The following is a 7,810-nucleotide window of genomic DNA, read 5'->3' as shown; positions in this document are numbered from 1 at the left end:
ACCACTGCCCGGCGAGAACCCAACTTTCAAACCTCATACAGAAAATAACAGATGGCGTAAATGCTTACTACCATGCTGGCTAACTTTCTCAGCAAAAGCAGTTGCATCCATGACTGATTTCCTTGTTCTAGAGGGCGGATTTAACGTGCTTTAAGGGAGTAAAGGAGATCGTAGGGGGACAAAGGAGAAGATCATTGTTGTGTCAGGCTACTGCAGAACTGATGCGCTAGACCCAAGATGGAAGCAAGCAGATCCTTTCCCCTCAGATAAACCAACACTTACACGAAGCCACAGATGTTCAGGACACAAGATGCACAAGCAGTATCTACGCCATCCCTATATTCTGTCGGGACCCAGTTGGGAAGAGACAAGGGAACGTTTAGCCTAAGAGAGTGGTTGAAAGGGGATGGTTTCTTACCGCTCCAAGAAACAGCGGCAGTCTTTCGCGGAGCCCGCTGGCCTGTGTGAAATGCGGACGTTGGCACATCTGTGATGGAAGAACGGAGGGAAGAGGAATGTACGTCTCTTCCCACTCCTTAGCGGCTGGAGCTCACAATCATATCCGTGTAGGGGCTGTCCGGGAAACCCCGTGCTATTGCGGGTTTGCAGCATTTGACAGCCATTGGTGTTAGACTAGCTCGGTGAGAGAAGAGGTGATGTCTTATGGGGTGTGGAGCGCCAGTTAAGGCCAGTGCGACATTGTCCTAGGAACTCATCAGCCTTAAGAACTCAAGCTGGATAATGACAAGAATACCACCTTTCTTTCTTTCTTTCTTTCTTTCTTTCTTTCTTTCTTTCTTTCTTTCTTTCTTTCTTTCTTTCTTTCTTTCTTTCTCTCTCTCTCTCTCTCTCTCTCTCTCTCTCTCTCTCTCTCTCTCTCTCTCTTTCTTTCTTTCTTTCTTTCTTTCTTTCTTTCTTTCTTTCTTCCTGATTTTTTTTTTCTCGAGACAGGGTTTCTCTGTGTAGCCCTGGCTGTCCTGGAACTCACTCTGTAGACCAGGCTGGCCTCGAACTCAGAAATCCACCTGCTTCTGCCTCCCAGAGTGCTGGGATTACAGGCGTGCGCCACCACCGCCCGGCACCTCATTTCTTTTTAACAATCTATTCCTGAAAGGTAGTGTGCTCTAGACTAGCGACCACATCTCTTCAATACTAACAAAACACGTTTCACTTAGAATTATTTTCTAGTAAAATTTCAACCTCTGCTCCTTATTGTTCAAACGTTACTTCGTTTCCTTTCCCTTTGGTGCTTTGCCTGTGTGGCTAGAACATGGTGTGTGGAGGGGGGGGGATCTGTGATGCGTGAGGGACTTGGAAACTCACTTTATATTCTTCTTCCCCCCCCCAGGATTTATGGATTTAATGTTCTTCAGCATAGAGTTCAGCTAAGTGAGAGTTATGATTCATGATAGTAATTTTTACTGTTAAGAGTCTAAGTTATGTCACATTCACATTTTCATTGATGCCAACAAGAAATGAAATAGCATTACACATATATGATTTAAAATGTGAATACTTATTGAATTAACATCATAAGTACCATAATAGTATGTTAACAGCATATTGAGATAAATCCAAAGTTTATGATAGATGGACTTTTTGCATATGAGACTGATAGTCTACAGGCACGCAGTTTTGAGTTATCAGTGTAAAATTGTCCACGCTATTTTGGACTCTGAGCATGCCGATGGGAGATTTTGTAATTTGGCTTAACTGAGGTGTGAACCGGATCAACTATAGATACTTTCTTATGTGGACAGGGGCCACATAGGAGAAATGGATCATTTGATTCCCAATACGACATGATAGATAGCGTCAGGAGGGACTCAATTTGACAGAAGTTTAAGGAAGCTCGCCACGTGAATTTCTACAGTCCAGAGCAAGTAGCTGAGAGTCTGCTCTCGCTCAACGGACTCACTTCAGTCCAGGCACAGACTATGAAATGAGCCTGCTTAAACTCAGGGTGGGTATTCAGTTCTAAAGTAAGTGTTGCTTTTAGAGTTCCCTGCCCCCCCCCTCTCTTTTTTTTAACTGTTCAAACTTTCGAAGAGTTGAGAATGCGGGGCGACTTGTTTGCCCTTCCTGTTGTAGCCAAGGGTCTCTTGGTTAGTCCTGCCCCTCTCTGCGTTTCCACCAGAGGGCAGAACCAACCCGCCTAATACCCAGCTTGCAGCTTGCAGCTTCAGTGTTTGAGATGAAACTTCTGGGGCTTCTTTCGAACGGTTGGGATTTCATCGCTCCGAAGAATCGCTGTTGAGGGGACCCAGAGTCAAGCTCTAGGGTTAGAGTACAGCTTCACAGTCGTCGAATAACGGTATTTTCATCCTTGTAAAAGGAAAGCAGCAACCTTGCCTTTTGGGCCACTGTGAGTATAAGTTTAGCCACACACTCTGTTTTTTATTTTTTTTAAAGATTTATTAATTATTATATGTAAGTACACTGTAGCTGTTTTCAGACACACCAGAAAAAAGCACCCAATCTCATTAGGGATGGTTGTGAAGCACCATGTGGGTGCTGGGATTTGAACTTAGGACTTCTGGAAGAGCAGTCAGTGCTCTTAACCGATGAGCCATCTCTCCAGCCATGCCGCATGCTCTTACAGCCAAGACTGGTATGTAGTGCACTCTATTCAAGCGGGAGTGCCTGTGGAGTTTACAGAAATGACTTCTGTATTACTTAGGGCCTACCTGGAATACAGCAAAGAGTAGGGGAAAAAAATTAAATAAAGCTATCAATTTTTGTTTTATTTTGGGGTGGGTGTCAGGTATGTATAAGAGTGTCTATTTCTTTTTTTTTAATTAGGTATATTCTTTATTTACACTTCAAATGTTGTCCCCTTTCCTGGTTCCCCCCTCCCTTGAAAATCCCGTAAGCCATCTCTCCTTCCCCAATCAACCCTCCCCCTCACCTGTCCTGGTATTTCCTCTACACTACAGTATCAAGTCTTTCCAGAACCAAGGGCCTCTCCCCCATTTGGTGTCCAACAAGATCATCCTCTGCTGCCGATGTGTCTGGGGCCATGGGCAACTTCAAGTGTACTCTTTGGTTGATGTTTTTGTCCCTGGGAGCTCTGGGAGTACTGAGTGGCTCATATTGTTGTTCCTCCTATGGCGCTGCAAACCCCTTCAGCTCCTTGGGTCTTTTCTCTAGCTCCCCCATTGGGGGTCCTGTGCCCAGTTCAATGGCTGGCTGAGAGTTTTCCCCTCTGTATTTGTCATGCACTAGCAGAGCCTTCCAGGTGACAGCTATATCCGGCTCCTGTCAGCAAGCACTTGTGGGCATCCACAACAGTGTCTGGGTTTTGTAATTGTATAGGGGATGGATTCCTAGGTGGGGTAGTATCTGGATGGTCTTTCCTTCAGACTCTGCTCCACACTTTGTCTCTGTATCTCCTTCTGTGGGTATTTTGTTCCCCCTTCTAAGAAGGACCAGAATATCCATACTTTGTTCTTTCTCCTTCTTGGGCATCATTTGATATGTGAAATGTGTCTTGGGTATTCCAAGCTTCTAGGCTTATATCTACTTATCAGTGAGTGCATACCATGAGTGTTCTTTTGTGATTGGGTTACCTCACTCAGGTTGCAGTTACCTCACTCATTCTCCAGTTCCATCCATTTGTCTAAGAATTTCATGAATTCATTGTTTTTAATGACTGAATAGTACTCCATTGTGTATATATATACCACATTTTCTGTATTCATTCCTCCATTGAGGGACATCTGGGTTCTTTCCAGCTTCTGGCTATTATAAATAGGGCATCTATGAACATAGTGGAGCATGCGTCCTATTACATGCTGGAGAATCCTCTGAGTATATGCCACAGAGTGATATAGCAGGGTCCTCCGGTAGTATTATGCCCAGTTTTCTGAGGAGCCACCAGACTGATTTCGAGAGTGGTTTTACCAGCTTGCAATCCCACCAGCAGTGGAGGAGTGTTCCTCTTTTTCCACAACCTCACCAGCACCTGCCGTCTCCTGAGTTCTTTATCTTAGCCATTCTGACTGGTGTGAGGTGAAATCTCAGGGTTGTTTTGATTTGCATTTCCCTGATGACTAAGGATGTTGAACATTTCTTTAGGTGCTTCTCAGCCATTCCATATTCCTCAGGTGAAAATTCTTTGTTTAGATCTGTACCTCATTTTTTAATAGGGTTATTTGGTTCTCTGTAGTCTAACTTCTTGAGTTCTTTGTATATATTGGATATTAGCCCTCTGTCGGATGTAGGGTTGGTGAAGATCTTTTCCCAATTTGTTGGTTACGAGTGTCTGTTTCTGTGTGTTATTCCTGCTACTTTGTCTCCTGCCTAAGAAGGTAAATCTTGTTTCCTTTGATCACTGATTGATCTCAAGCGTTAGAGCAATGCCCAGCGCATTGCAGGTTCTTAACAGCTAGCTGTTCAATAAACAGGAGCTTACTAATTTATTGCTAAAGCTCTGTTCTCAAGGCTTCCCAGGGTCATACAGTTTAGCTTTGTCCCCAGCCCATGCCACCATCCGGAGAAAGTGGGTTGTTCAGTAGGAAGGGCTTAGTGATAGAAGGTTAAGTGATTGGAATCACATCTTTGAAGGGATATTGGGACTTCCATTTTGCTTCTGAGCTGCTTTGAGGAGGAATGGACTCTGTATAATCTGTACTGTGCCCAGAGCAACAGAGCAGAGTGAGCAAGGCCTGAGACCTCTACAGCAATGAGCCGAAATAAGCACGCCTTTCTTTTAAATTTATTTTCTTGGGCATTTTTCACAGTGATGGAAACCTAGCACATACATGTACATGTACATGAACACAGGGAGTTGGTACAACTCTCCCAGATCACACAAATGGGTGGAGTTTATCGTGTCTTAAACCAATTCTGTTTAGCCCTAAACACTACCATTTTCTTTCATGGGGCCTTGAAGATAGACCCAGAAGCTCCATGAAAATGAACATCTGGCTGAATCTGATAACTGACATGCCTGGCTGAGCTTTTGTACTGTTTATGAGGAAGGAGGTGAAGTATTCCTTGAAATAATACTCTTTGAGGTTTATTTCCATCAGTGTTTAGGTGGGAAAGAGTTAAAAATTAACTTTAGGCATTAGAATGCTCAGGTCTGGGCTGGGGAGATGGCTCAGTGATTAAGAGCACTGGCTGCTCTTCCAAAGGTCCTGAGTTCAAATCTCAGCAACCACATGGTGGCTCATAACCATCCATAATGAGATCTGATGCCCTCTTCTGGGGTGTCTGAAGACAGATACAGCAAGTGGGGTGGGATCAAGCAGAGCCAGAGAGAGCCAGGCCAAAGTGAGAGCTGGAGAATTGGCTCAGTTCAAAGGTGGTTCATCTGTGATGAGATCAGATGCCCTCTTCTGGTGTGTCTGAAAACAGCTACTTACATATAATAAATAAATTTTAAAAAAAGAACAAATATCCCTAACTCAGATTTTCACAGCAGCATTTTCCAACTATCTTCCCTAACCAAATGGCACCTGCGAAATGTAAGGAAAAACAAACACATTAACAAGCTGTTTGGAAGCTGGACACAGTGATGTGTGTGGGTCACAGCGGTATATACATCTGTAATTTCAGCACCTAGGAAGCTGAGGCAGTAAGGTTACAAGTTCAAAGTCAGCCTAGGATAAACAGTACATTGAAAGCTAGCCTGGACTATATAGAGAGACATTTCATGAAGGAGAAAGAGGAGAAGAAAGTGAGAAAAATAGAATAAAATTAACATTTTGGGAGTACAGAATGGCTGGCTCATAGCCCATGTTACATCAGTGTTTGCTGAATGCCTGTGGGTTAGAGAATAGAAACTGGTAACTACTGCTAAAAATTTTTTAGTGCTTTAGTACACAGAATCTTGTTTGTTGGTCAAGATCAGTATCCTATGGGAACCTGCTAGGAATGCAGTCTCTTTCGTACCTAAAGAATAGGAAAGGGGCATTTTAATACCACCCCTGGGTGATTTGATGCACTCATGAGCAGCTTCATTTAGCTAATACGGTCTCACTGCAAGGGCTGATCCCCTTTAACCAAGAAATAGCCTCTTAGCACATTTCAAAAAGCACACCATTAGAAGAAAACTCATCCCAGGCAGCATTAAATTTCAAGAAGAGAGCTGCAGGGGAGACTGGTGCTCTCTGTATGGTTGTCTTAGAAAGTGAAAACTGCAAATGCATTTATCTCTTCTTGTTAGAGACTTACACTCGTGCCAGTGTAGACCAAGTTTCTACAGATTTTTTTTTTCTTTTTGCAGGGAGGTTTCTGGTGTGTCTTGCCTGCGTGAAAGGTCTGACTTCCCCTTATTTATAGGCACCTGTCAAGGCCACATTCTGCCCTACGTGTAAATCATCAAGACGCGTTTTTAAAATTCCGAGCTGGAGGCAAATGGCCAGGCAGAAATCCATGGAACTGTCATTCTGCAGGACAGATGTCTTGGCTTGGGTTATAAAACACAGAGATCTGCTTGCATTGCCTATGAAGAAACTTGAAGTGATGTTTGCATATATGGCTCAGTCCCATGGAGATACACAGGGAAATCTTTGCTGCCTACTGTATTTTGTATATGTATATATATCGTTCAAACATTTTATACAAATCTCTATTTATTAAATATATGCAGTACATGCCTGGATTTAAATACACATCATTTAATGGTATTTTACATGCAACTTAAGCACGTGTTGTTTTTATAATATCTGCTTTTTCAAACATTTGTAGTATCCACATATAACCTTCAAATGTGTAGTGAGTGTGCGTGTGTGTGTGTGTGTGTGTGTGTGTGTGTGAATGTGCATGTGTGAGTGTCTATGAGTGTGTATGTATATGCACATATGTATGAGTGTGTATGTGAAAATTTGTGTGTATATGTGTGACCATGTGTGACTATATGTAAATATGAGTGTCTGTCTGTCTATCATGTAAATGCATACAGTTCTTTGTAAATACTCAGAGTTTTTTTTATTTTTCCCTTGGTTGGTTTTGCAGTACTGGGGGTTGACCCAGGCTTTGCACAGGTCGAACAAGCACTTCACTACCGAGTCCCATCTCAGTCCTATACCTCATCTGGGAAAGTTAAAACACATAAAGCTAGCAGTGGACTGTCTCAGCCACACGCCTAGCAACACCAAAATTATCACCAGACTGGGAACAATAGGAGCAGCAAAGCGAACTCTTTCAAGGGTTTAAAGGTATTCTTTCATTCACTTTAGCAAAATTGAATTCTTTGATTTGAAAACACAAATTAGATTACCGTACATGGATAGTGATTTGTACCACTGACTTGAAAATATCTCACCTAAAATATAAGCAATTCTCTCTCCTTCCCCCTCTCCCTCTCCCCTCCTCTCTCTCCTCCTCCCCCTCCTTTCTTTCCCCACCCCTCCTCTCTCTCTCTCCCTCTCTCTCTCTCTCTCTCTCTCTCTCTCTCTCTCCCTCTCTCTTTCCTCTCACTATGTAACCCTGACTAGACTGGAACACTCTTCATAGACCAGGATAGTCCCCAAATCACAGAGATCTGCTTGCCTCTGTCTCTGGATTGCTGTGATTAATGGTGGGCAGGATTATCCCCTATGAAGTAGGTTCTTACGCAACCCAAGCTGGCTGGCCTTGTGTGCTGCATGTGTCAGATGGCAACCCTGTGTTTTTAGGACTCCCTCCAGAACCAGGGGCCACTCCTCCATTCTTTTTGGACGTCATTTAATATGTGGATTATGTCTTGGGTATTCAAAGTTTCTAGGCTAATATCCACTTATCAGTGAGTGCATACCATGATTGATCTTTTGAGACTGGGTTACCTTACTTAGTATGATGTTCTCCAGCTCCATCCATTTGT

The sequence above is a fragment of the Apodemus sylvaticus genome, chromosome 23, assembly GCF_947179515.1.
Source record: "Apodemus sylvaticus chromosome 23, mApoSyl1.1, whole genome shotgun sequence".
NCBI classification, from domain to species: Eukaryota; Metazoa; Chordata; class Mammalia; order Rodentia; family Muridae; genus Apodemus; species Apodemus sylvaticus.
The sequence above is the reverse complement of the archived record's forward strand: the minus strand, read 5'-3'. Positions refer to the sequence as shown.